The sequence below is a fragment of the Lissotriton helveticus genome, chromosome 6, assembly GCF_964261635.1.
Source record: "Lissotriton helveticus chromosome 6, aLisHel1.1, whole genome shotgun sequence".
In the NCBI taxonomy this organism is placed as follows: Eukaryota; Metazoa; Chordata; class Amphibia; order Caudata; family Salamandridae; genus Lissotriton; species Lissotriton helveticus.
In genome coordinates this window covers 720,000,947-720,013,521 of record NC_136067.1, presented here as the reverse complement: position 1 = coordinate 720,013,521, position 12,575 = coordinate 720,000,947, and the positions used below count along the sequence as shown (strand labels likewise).

General features: G+C 45.7%; 1 protein-coding gene across 1 annotated transcript in view; it reads right to left on the bottom strand.

Annotated features, from left to right (window-relative positions):
- Positions 1-12,575, bottom strand: part of FAXC (failed axon connections homolog, metaxin like GST domain containing) — a 341,056-nt gene that overhangs the window by 101,191 nt on the left and 227,290 nt on the right. The window lies entirely within an intron of this gene.

The window sequence follows — 12,575 nt, the reverse complement described above, 5'->3', positions numbered from 1 at the left end:
GCTATAGTATAGAAGGTAAGGGTCAGTACAGGTAATATTGGAAAGGTAATCAATTTGTGCCGGTGGTTGCAGATGATGGACACTCATTTCTGTTTACTCGAGCTTATTTTTCATCCTAAGACGTTGAGAGCAAGAGAGAGGAAGGCAGAAAAGGGAAAAAGGAGGAGGAAGAGGAGTATAAGAAAACAGGAAGTGTATGGTTGCGGAAGAAACAGGCATTATTGGAACGAAAATTAGGCAGCCTTGGTATTTGACCATCTGGTATTTAGCAGCGTAGGTGGTGGACTCCTAAGAAACATTCTGGGCCTCTCCGTCTGTTTATTTATTTATATTAGGCACCGGAGTTGCAGTTGTAAGAAGTAGTTGTGATGAAAAAAGTAGTGTACAGTGGAACATTAATATGTCGACTTAGTTTCTTAACTGATTGGCAACAACGCTATACATGTTTATCAGTTAGGCATTGCACATCCTTGTTACACTCTTTCAGTCCAAAATGGAGGCTGTGCCTGAACTGTCTCTGGGCCTTATTTAGAGTTTGGTGGATGCGTGGTTCCGCCAAAAAGATGGGAGATGTCCTATCCATCCTATTTAGAGAGTATTGGAAACCTAAGCATGGTAAATAGGGCAGACAGAACATTCGCCTTCTTTGGCAAAGGTCCCATATTCGCCAAACTCTAAAATAGTCCCTTTATACTTTAGGAAGTCAGTATGCACTACCAAAGTATTAGTTCATTGTAAACCCTTCTCCAGATAATACAGTGGATTACCCTGTATTTAGCAAACACGAATGGAGCCATTTCAATTGGCACTTTTATCAAGATTCACATGCGCGGGGGCGCTAGAGGGCGCACTGCGGGATGGCTGGCATGTAAGTCAGCTCCGCCGGACGGGTGCGGACTAAACGCCTTTCCTACCCCTAACCCCGAGCGAAAAAGTACGGCAGCATAAAAAATGAAGATCGGAAGACGGAGGCAATAAACGGGAAGAATTTCGGCTCTGCACGAGCGCCCTGGGAGGAGAAAATTAACGTAAATACAAGTGGAGGCGAGAGGAGATTCAAAATGGCGGCGCCGAAGAAACAGAATCACAGGTCTCACGGGCGAGAACCAACGTTGGCAGGCTGGCGGACCGCAGGATTATCACCCCAGTAAGTGGGCGCCCCAGTGCTTCTAAGGTCCACGGGAGGGGAGACCTTCCTCGCTAAGTGAAAACTGTGGACAAAGTTGCGTTCCACCGCACGCAAAATGGCGGCGGCGCTGGAACGCAAAGACATTGCTGATACCACGGGATGCGGCGGGCGCTCCGATACCACGAGGCTGCAGGCAGGCGGACAATAAGGGAGAGCAAGCTCCTATAGAGGCTGGGCAGGAGCAGCGGAAAACAGGTGGAAAGCGCTGGAGGGCTAGCACGCGAGGCACTGCACCAGGTGACCGACTGCGCGCCACTGTTGAAGAGGCAACGGGGGAAACGAGAGGTGCGCAGTGCGAGCACGGCATTTCAGACGTGCAGTGTACACGGAGACCGCGATACTACCTGGAAACCTGGAAGCCTGCACAACTAACTGACTGCCCTACGGGGCGACCGGAGGAAAGGCGAAGAAAACGAAAACTACATGCCAGCACTATAGACAGGTGAGGGCTAAACTGTCTGCCGCGAACATTCGCTCCATAACCGCACGCTAACGAGACCTGCAGGTCCCTAGAGCCACGCATGACTACGATCTACATTCCCCCAGATGCACAGCGCCTGGCATGGTGTAACACGGAGAGAATGAGGCAACACTGCGCACATTAAAAGAATAAGAGCCAAGACACTGCACAGCAAAGCCGGGCAGAAAAGTGAGTGCACGGAGGGGCTAATGCATAGTGCCACAACGCAGTCGGCTACACGAACACATCCACGACGTAATCGAACTACCGCGGTGAACGAGGTCACTAAGAGCCCAGATCCACAGCGCTCTACCCCTCGGACTCATCCCAAAGTAATGGGGAAACCCGACAAACAACAGACGAAACTGCCCTTTGAATCCAGAAAGCCAACCAAATCTAACGCACCTACTTCGGAAGGGGCGGGTGATCAAGAACTGGGTGAGGGTGCAGGCATGGAATCTGTGTTGAGGGCCATTCAGCAAAGCTTACAGGAAATGAACAATAAACTAGATAACGTCATGCAGAGAGTGGATACCATGACAGCGAAACTGGAGAAGCACGACGAGCGGCTAGTGGAGGCTGAGCAACGGATCTCTACAGTGGAGGACGAGTCGAGGATCACCACGAAAACTTGTGGAAATATTGAAAAGACACTGGAGGGGCTAAAATCGAAGGTGGAAGATCAAGAAGCGAGATCACGCAGGAATAATGTACGCATTTCGGGCCTGCCGGAGTCGACAAACACGGGCAAGATGGAGACATACATAGAAGCAATGCTGAAGGACATATTTGGTGCAGGAAGCTTCTCGGAGGTATTCCTAGTCGAACGGGCGCATCGATCTTTGGCGCCAATCCCTAAGCCGGGAGCCGCACCTCGAATGATTATTGCCCGCATGCTGAATTACAGGGATAGGGACACAGCTCTGAGACTTGCGAGGGAGAAGGGTACTATAGAGTATCAAGGCAACACCCTGGAATTCTATCCAGACCACACCATGGCGGTGCAGTTGGCGAGAAAGGAATTTGCCTCGGTGAAAAAGAAACTCAGAGAGATGGGACTTCAATATGCGATGCTGTACCCGGCCAAACTAAAAATCATCAATGCGGGTAAACCGGTGATTCTTCAAACGGTACAGGCTGCACAGGATTACATCAAGACAGTAGGGAAGCGCCGAAAGGAACGGGAAAGAGAAGACAGGATGAGTGATAACGACTGAGAGGATAAATGGCTGAGACACAAAGGACCGGCGGGATCTCCGAAAGTCCGTTGGCTGCTGTTCATACGTTTCCCCCCCCCCCCCCCCGTAAATTTAATTTCTTATTTTTCTCCATATCCTTCGCAAGAGCGAATGAGGTAACGCGTAAAACGGATATCTGCGGAACAAGTAGAAGGTAATATGTGGAACGTGGGACTTACTGAAGGACATGGAGTGACTAACCGACGGAGCTGCGAAGAGTGAGAACATTAGTACTGAACAGTGAGTACATTAGCGCTCCCTGCTGTTGGTCCAATGTGGTGCAATTTCGGGGGAGGTCTTTCCTCGGGGTACGTACGCGGCACTCTAGGTGCCAGGAGCCCATGACCTACTGTACTGTGATAATGACTGCATGGGGGGGCTCACACGAGAGAAGAAAGATCCCAAACAAGTTGATAATATTAATATTTCTGGAACAACGAGATCTGTTGACATGAATAGGGTGTGATGGGGAGGAAAGGAAAAGTAATATGTTACTACGATGTTGGAATGAGCACCCGTCCACATCCACAATGTGGATGGAGACGTGTGCACCTGGCGGCACCCCCAAGAGGGTGTACCCCGCTTCAAGGTTTGGTACTGGTTTGATGTTAATAAGGGGATGGCTTTGGCAAAGTTTGGGTGCTGAAGTGGGAGGAGGGAGGGAAGGGATGTTGGGAATTGTTCAAAAAGATGCACTGTGTCTGAGAGGCATTGCAACCTCTTTAACTACCAAATCTGCGAGTGTTTGGCTCATGCTCATCACCAGAGAATTTATACGATTGTGTCCATTAAGACACACTGCTGGACGACTAGATGCAGTAGTAAGTCCTGGCATGCTCAATCGACAAGTAGACGTGGTACACAATAATACACTAAACTTCATGACTTGGAACATAAGGGGATTAGGCAACCCAAAGAAGATACGGCAAATGTTTGCGTTCCTTGACAGGGCACAGGTAGATGTTGCATTTCTACAAGAAACGCACCTGGCACCGACAGGTACGTCCACGCTGGGTAACAGATGGGCGGAATCTATCACTAGCTCAAACTACTCAACATACGCAAGAGGGGTTAGCATACTGATAAAGAAAGGGACACACATCCAGATTTCAGAAACGCACAAAGATACAGAGGGCAGATATGTCGTGGTGGTAGGTAAGGTTCGACAACGAAAGGTTGCATTAGTGAACGTGTATGGCCCTAACATTGACGACCCTCAGTTTTATGAGACACTATGGCACACTATTGCAGACATACAAGCTGAGAATATAATTTGGGGGGGAGATTTTAATGTCACACTAACAGACGGACTGGACAGAACGTTGCACACACAGGAACCACATATACGAATGCGAGGGCGATGCTACTCGACACGTTGACAGACCTACCCCTGAGCGACTTATGGAGGATAATGCACCCAGGGGAACAAATGGCGACACACATAAATGCAGCGCACGGCAGTTGGTCCAGACTGGACTTCTGGTTAGGCACACAGGATATAATAACATGGGTTGTAAATGTCAAGCACCTCTCCAGAACGCTTTCGGATCATAGCCCCGTGCTATTGGAGATGCGAATCCCCTGCTATACACCACCACCTTTCACATGGCGTTTTAATGCACAAGCCCTGCGTGACCCATTGTACGTGGATACCATTCAGAAAGCGATATCGGAGTATTTTGAGCTAAATTCCCCCACGACGGACGACCCCTGTCTCTTATGGGAAGCTTTCAAAGCCACGATAAGGGGAGTATGCATTAGCACGACTTCAGGCATATTAAAAGACATTCGCCAACAATTGAAAACACGTGAAGAGGAAATACATAAGTTAGAACAGCGATACACACAAACTGGAGACAAAACTGTGTTAGGGGAAATACAGGCACAGCTGTCGGAACACCGCACATTTGCAGAGGACGAGTTGAAATATATTTTCAAAAGGACAACTGCAAGGAGGTATGGAGAGGGAGGTAGACCGGGAAGGGCCCTGGCGGACAAGATATGTACAGGTAGAGCGCCTCAACATGTTACAGCAATCCAGACCAAGGCGGGCGTACTCACACACGACATCAAAAACATACTGGGCGAGTTTATGGGCACTTATGAGGCATTATATGAGGCGAGACCATTGATACCGCAAGACAAACTGTTGGAATATATATCAGATGTGGAGCTGGCGTGGCTGGCCGACGGACATAGGGAATATCTAGCTCGTCCCCTTACGGTCCAGGAAGTATTAGATACCATTAGACGTCTGCCGAACGGAAAAGCTCCGGGGCCAGACGGGTTCGTGATTGAATTTTATAAAAAGTTTGCGGACACACTTGCTCCGCATCTGATAAACCTGTACGAGACAGCACACGCAGAACAAACATTACCGGTTTCAATGAGGGAAGCGTTAATAGTTGCACTATTAAAGCCAGGAAAGGATCAGGAACAATGCGATTCCTACCGCCCTCTCTCGCTAATAAACGTAGACACTAAAATAATAGCGAGCATACTAGCTGACAGATTAAAACCTCTAATGCCGCTAGTGATCAGGCCCGACCAATCTGGTTTTATATCGGAAAGATCAACCACACATAATACCCGCACACTGTTTGCTTTGGCACATTATCTGGCACCAGACGTAAAGGCCGTGGCAGTGTTATTAGACGCGGCCAAGGCGTTTGATACAATTGACTGGCCTTTTTTACACGCAGTACTTATACGAATGGGTTTCCCACCGTTATTCATAGGGTGAATAACGATGTTATACACGAACTTAACTGCACGCATAAGGATAAATAGACATCTGTCGGACCCCATAGCGATATGTCGTGGTACCAGACAAGGGTGTCCTCTGTCGCCTATGCTGTTTGCCCTTATACTTGAGCCCCTGGCCTGCAAGATCCGACAGCACCATCACTATTCGGCCATTCAGCTCCCGACACGACCCATTCACATCTCACTATATGCCGACGATATGGTGCTGTATGTTAAGAACCCGGAACAACATCTTAACCCGCTGTTGCGAGAGTATATCAAATTCGGTCAGTACTCGGGGCTACAAATTAACTGGTCCAAGTCCCTTATTCTATCGCTAACAGACAGTACTCATCCGACGGCCCTGGACTACCCACTAGAATGGCAAACTGAGCCTACCAGATATCTGGGAGTGTGGTTCCACAGGGACCCGGAATTGGTTATCCGCACCAACTACGGGAGAACTATATCCACATTGGAAGACAAAATTAAGCGATGGATTAAGCTACCGCTGTCCCTGGCAGATAGAATCGCAATTGTAAAAATGGTCCTACTCCCCAAGTTCCTGTACCTGTTCAACAACATTCCTATCAAACCCCCCGCAGAGGTGTTCCGTAACATCAAAACCCTCATACTGACCCTAATATGGGCAGGGAAACAAGCTAGACTAGAATTAAATACGATGACGCTACCATATGCTAAGGGTGGCTTTAAGGTCCAAGATATCTACTTATATTACCTCTGCGCTCAAGCGCAATTTGCACATTACTGGTTCCATGAAGTGCCTTTCCTAACGCATGTAGCGGTAGAGAAGGGTGACGCTGACCCAATCCCGCTCACGAGCATACTCACTCATAAGAGAGTACGATTACATGACCATGATATTAATCCGGTGAATACCACCACTGAGGCATGGAGGATACTGGGAAAAGTAGCACAAAGCGTGCCACTCTACGCTCCTGCGCTTTCGCTAGCCCATCACCCAGCCCTGTCAGTTACACAGGAGCAAATTGGAAAGGAAGCACTGAAACATGCGGGAATAGACAAAATAGGCGACTTATACAAGGATGGAGTTTTTCTAACTCTTGACAAACTAGATTACATCAGCAACCCAACACTGTTGTTTAGATTCAATTATTATAGGTTGCAAAGGGCGATGAGAGAACACTTTCCCACATTCCCCGATGAACCACAGGCGCTAGCCCCTTTACAGCTAGTACTTACCACACCTACGGCCTCACATTTAGTATCTAGGTTATATAATAGCGCGCAAATAGACATTGGAGGTAACACTGCAAGGGCGAGGGAAAGATGGGCCACGGCATTGGGTGTCACAATTTCCGAAGAGGAATGGGAAGTCACCTGCCTATTGACGGGGTTGCTGACACCTAATGGAAATTTAAGAATTATCCACTATAAATATCTTCACCAAATGTATCACACACCACACAGACTACACAGGTATGGTTTAAGGGACACTTCCAATTGTGTACGCTGTGGACAAGAAAATGCAGACTTTATACATTTAGCGTGGCACTGTGGCCCGGTAGCGAACTACTGGGAACAGGTGATAAAGGCCATTAATGACATACTGGGAGCAACTTTGCAATGTACGGCCAAGATTTGTTTGCTAGGAATAGTACCGCAGCTGCGAGCGCAGAGGCGTAAACTGTGTGTAATAGCACTCTTAATGGCAAAGCGGAGAGTATCTCTACATTGGAATAGTATAATGAGGCCCAAGGTACAAAGTTGGTTGGAAGATTTGACGTATTGTTGTGATACGCTTGCCACATTTGAAGAAGACTTGCCTGTAAGTTCACGCCCCAGGGACTATTGGGCTCCATTTCGACAATACCTGTTAACGAGTACGACGGACTACGTTACTGAAGATCTGAGCAGTATCCGGCCACATGGAAATGAGTATGGTTATATGAATAAGAATGGGGGAGGGAGAATGCTGTGACACAGTGCTTTGAGAGGGTTTTGTTAATTTGTTTATCTAGTTTACTATGACTTCACATACAATGTATAAAAATAGTAAGAACAAGAACGCAAATCCTAGCAATAACAGCATTGTTTACAATCGCACATATCTGATAACTCACGCAACGCCGCCGGACCTACGGTTGTCGGCTGATGGGCTGTGTATGAAGTAAGGCGAACTTAAAGATACAAGCATACAGTAGAGGAGACAGCCTGTATAGCCGGCCCGAAAGGGTTGTAGGCGGTGACATGTATTCTACCTATGTGACAATGTGCAATAAACATCTTACACCAAAAAAAAAAAAAAAAAAAGATTTACATGCGCAGTTATTGTTAAGTACATTAATCAAACACAGTAGCACAGCCTCAGGTCTAAGTAAATGGCAAATGAAAGGGGGATACTAGATTGCTCCAACAAGCAACAAAATGTTGAGCACTTGCAATAAAGTCATTGAGGATCCAACTACATGCCTGGATCATTACCACAAACCTCCATGCTGCAGTCAACAAATACGTAAGACCCCCACAACAAGCACAATCGGATCACTCACCAACACATACACCGATTTGTGACTCAGGATCACATTTGCAAACACCTTTTCAGACCTCCAATGAAAACTTTGTAGATTTGCCAACACTGGATAATCTCGCACATAGGGCATCTACAAGCAATTTAGCCATGCAGGGCATGCTTTACTGCAATATAAATGAAGGCAAGATGACGCTGTGCATTGTGGGACCAATAGCACGTGTTTTAGGTTCTCTCCGTCCCTGTACAGACTGAATATATTCATGGGTATCAGTTCACATCTTTTTGTTAATTAACTGTGGGAGGTGACCTCATGCTGCCCTCTGCCAATGTGCACATGATTAGCATTCCTCTTGATTTCAAAGTGTTTGAAGGAACAATATCCGTGTTTTTAGTTGAAATGATAGTTTTAAAGAGAAAGGGGATATTTATTAATTTTCACGCAATACAGCGCAGTGCAGCAAGCAAAGCTGTTGTGCTGCAGTGCGTGAAAATGAGACAACAGAAATCACCATATCTACTAAGATGTTGCACATTTGTGCTGTCTCCTAGCACTACGCATTGTGTGATGCCCAGCAACAACGCAGGTACCCATACACCATTGTGCAAGGGTGCCTGTGTTAAAAGCAGGATTGTTTTGTGCACAAAAAAATTCTTAAGGTATTATCCTGTTTCTATCGGCCACATGCATCATTGTTGCCGTTTGCGATTTCTTAATTGCAAAAATTAAGGAATCGCAATTAAGAAATCGCAAAAGGCTATGCATCAAGAAATCGCATATTTTTTTGCGATTTCTTAAAATTCCTTGATTGCGATTCACAATTTGCGAATCGCAATTAAGGAATCCCTTCCCATTGATTCCTATGGGCCTAGAGGCCCATAGGAATGAATGGGAAGTCATTCTCAATTTGCGATTAGCAATTTGCAAATCGGAAATTGAGAATGCAATTTCAAGGGTGCAGGGGGGTCCAAAGGACCCCCCCTTGCACCCCAGAAATATAACTTTAAGTGCATTTTTCACACACACATGCCCCAAGGGCATGTGTGTGTGTAAAATGAAACTTTAAAAAATGCACTTTTGTGCATTTTTGAAAGTTTTCCAAATTACCATGAAGATCAACTTCATGGTAATTTACCTCTCCCTATTTGCGAATTCACAAATTTAAAATGTTCATGCATTGCATTTAAGAAATCTCAAATTGCGATTTCTTAAATGCAATCGCAATTTTAGGAATCGCAACATGATTGCGATTTCTAAAATTGCGAAACACATGATGCATCCCAATTTTGTCAATTGCATTCGCAAACGGCCGAAAATTGCGGTTCGCACCATTTGCGAATGCAATTGACAATGATGCATGTGCCCGATTGTGTCTTACACAATACAGCACACATAGAAAGGGGAAATAGCGAGGAGAAATACAAATATTCCTCCTTGTTACGCCTGGTTTAGAGAGGCATAGCATTATAACGCAATCCCAGGTGTACTCACCTTAGTAATTCTGGGATTGCATCAAAATCCATGGGTGGATGCAAGAGAACCCCTATGCTCCACCCAATGAACGCCTCCATGACGTAGAGTAATGCAAGGCAGCCCAATTATCTGAGTGGCATTACACTGTATTTACTAAACCATGCAAAGTGGCTTTGAGTGGCATAGTAAATCTCTAAAATTATTTTGTGTTGGGACTGTGCCACAAAAGTGGTGCAAGCCTGGTGCAAAATCTTAGTAAATCTGCCCCAGAGTCTTGTGGTTATGATGTTTTACTGTACACATAGTACAAAGCATAACATAAAACCATGTTGTAATTTGAGGTGTAAATTAAAACTACTTTATGTTCACAGAGATCCACCACATAAAATCTCATGTGTTTGAGAGTCATATGTAAAATATAGAAAAACGAATTTACTAGACTGGGCTGCACACAAGAGCGCTACTTACAGGTAGCTGGAGAGTACCAGTAGCTCATGATCTACTTGTTGGAGAATCCTGGTGTCAAACAGAAGAGCCTGCATCATTTGTTTGATGGATTCTCCTTTTTTGCATAGTGTTAATTTCACCTGAAGAAGTGCAATTTATGACCGAAATGCACTGGTAATATACATCAGTAAATGTTTGAACTGTGTATCAGAAGAATACATTGAAAATATATTGAAACATTTGGAGAATTTTATAAAAAGACTTTGAGAAGAAAAGTTTTGTAATAGTTGACTGAAGTTTGTCTAATTTTTTTTAATCTACAAGAGAAAATTGTGCCACAAACAGACTAAGGGCCTGATTTAGAGTTTGGTGGTCAGATTCTCTGTCATAAATGTGACAGATATTCCCTCTGCCTTATTAAAAGGGTATTAAATGCTATGGCACTTGTAATAAGGTGGATAGGGTATCTGTCACATTTGTGATGGAGGGAGCATCCATCTGCCAAACTTTAACTCTGTGTATTCCTCTTAGACAGACACACAAAATAGAGAACTTAGATGTGCCTGGATGGGCCATCACTACCAGGATGTGTGGGAAGAGCTGGGCACAGCTCCACTTACACTTTAATGTCTTGTCCTGCCTCCACACAAAGGGCTGATAACCCCCTGTAGTTAGTCTGGTGCCAGGACAGAGGGGGCAAGATGCCTGGGGATTTTGAAAGAGAAACCTCTAAAAGCTTCTCCTCCACTTCAAATGCACCACTAGACCTCAAACTCTTCAGTACACTTCTGGACCTGTGAATACTCCGCCAAGAGGAAGGACTGTTATGCTGCTGAAAGTACTGTCACGCTGCTGGAATGCTGCTCTGAATGACTACTGCCCTGTTGTGCTGACCTGATGCCTGCTGTTTCCTGTCTGGCTGAGAAGGACTGGGCTTGCATCCGTTGAACACAGAACCACCAGAGTGACTCCGAGGGCTAGTTGAGTGGCCTCAAGGACAGAAGGTTCCAACAACCTCGACCTCAGCAACTGGACTCTGCTATCTGTGAGTCTACCCTGCCAAGTGGTGCCACCCCAGTCTTGGATGCTTGGAAGTGTGCCTAAGGTGCTCTGCCAACCTCTCTGGATTCTTTAAAGGCTACCAAGAGTGGGGACTATCTTAGCAATAAAGTCCCTGGCAAGGAACACCACCACTAGTGTGCTAAACTCTTTTGAAAAAAAGTGTACACAACAAAATAAACACACACAACATAAAGGACATTTTTAGTACACTATATTCATTGTCATTTACCCAACGGTATTCCGAATCAAGCAATTTTCTTAACTTTTTTGTTTTTCAAACTGCTACACAAAACACATATATTACATATAAAAAAACATACACATGGTGAGAATATACAGTTCCCTGTGTACATACGCACAATACATGAAACAAATGAAAAGGCATATAGTGTAAAATGTCCAGATTTCAAAGTTCAGAATATGCTTTTATCCTCATTGTCCAATTTAGGAAAACTGTCACAAGACATTGGACCTTGTGGTCGCCATTTCTACGCTATGATAATGTGTTATTAACTGCGCATCAAGGTGGGTCTTGCTCTGGACAACAATAAACAAAAACAAGGACAGCCTTCCAATGTTCTTATTCAAACCAACATGCATTTAATTTTCTGTGAATTATCAGCAACCCCAGCTGGGGTTCACTCCGCAGTTTTGCATCTCCTTCCAATGTATTCACTCCATGAGCCGTCTGCATTAATTTTCCCCTTATAGTCCCTTGCTCACTTTGCCACTGGATTTAACCTAGTCTGGCTGACGAGGGGTGTTACCCCAAAACCGATCCCAGGATGCTTGTTTCTGGTCCAGGAAAGACCTGGCTTGGCAGTTTGGACTGGACTGTTCCCATGAGCAACAGGGTCAAGATTGATTTGCATATGGCTGGGTTTGAACTGGGGTGGCGAAGTGAGTTGAAGGACGATGATGGATTCAACCCAGATCTGTGATCTGTGACTGGGGGTGACTGTCTGAAAAAGTTTCAGCACACCATCCATCATCTCCTTGTTTTTGTGTTGTTTGCCCTAAATTGGCAGGGTATGCCCAGAAGTGAGTCCCTTGCTCACTTTGCAACTGGATTCAAGCTAGTCTGGCAGATGAGGGGTGTTACCCCGAGACCGGTCCCAGGATGCTTGTTTCTGGTCCAGGGAAGCCTGGCACTGGATCAGCTCAAGGTCCTATTGGAACCTCGAGCCCATAAGGAGCCGAGCTTTCAAGTGGCTTCTGCCTACCACACTCCCTCTACCCAGGATGTGGCTCTATAGCCAGAGCTGTATACTTTGTAACTGGGGAACTAGGCTTGAGTCTCAGCATCAGCTCAACATCATGGGAAAATTACGTAATCTCCCCGCCTATATAAAATGAACGTGGCCTTGTGTAACTGGTGCTCACCTAAAGCGCTTCAATACTTTTGGGTTGGGTTCACTCTTTATAAAAACTGCAGAGATATGCAAAAA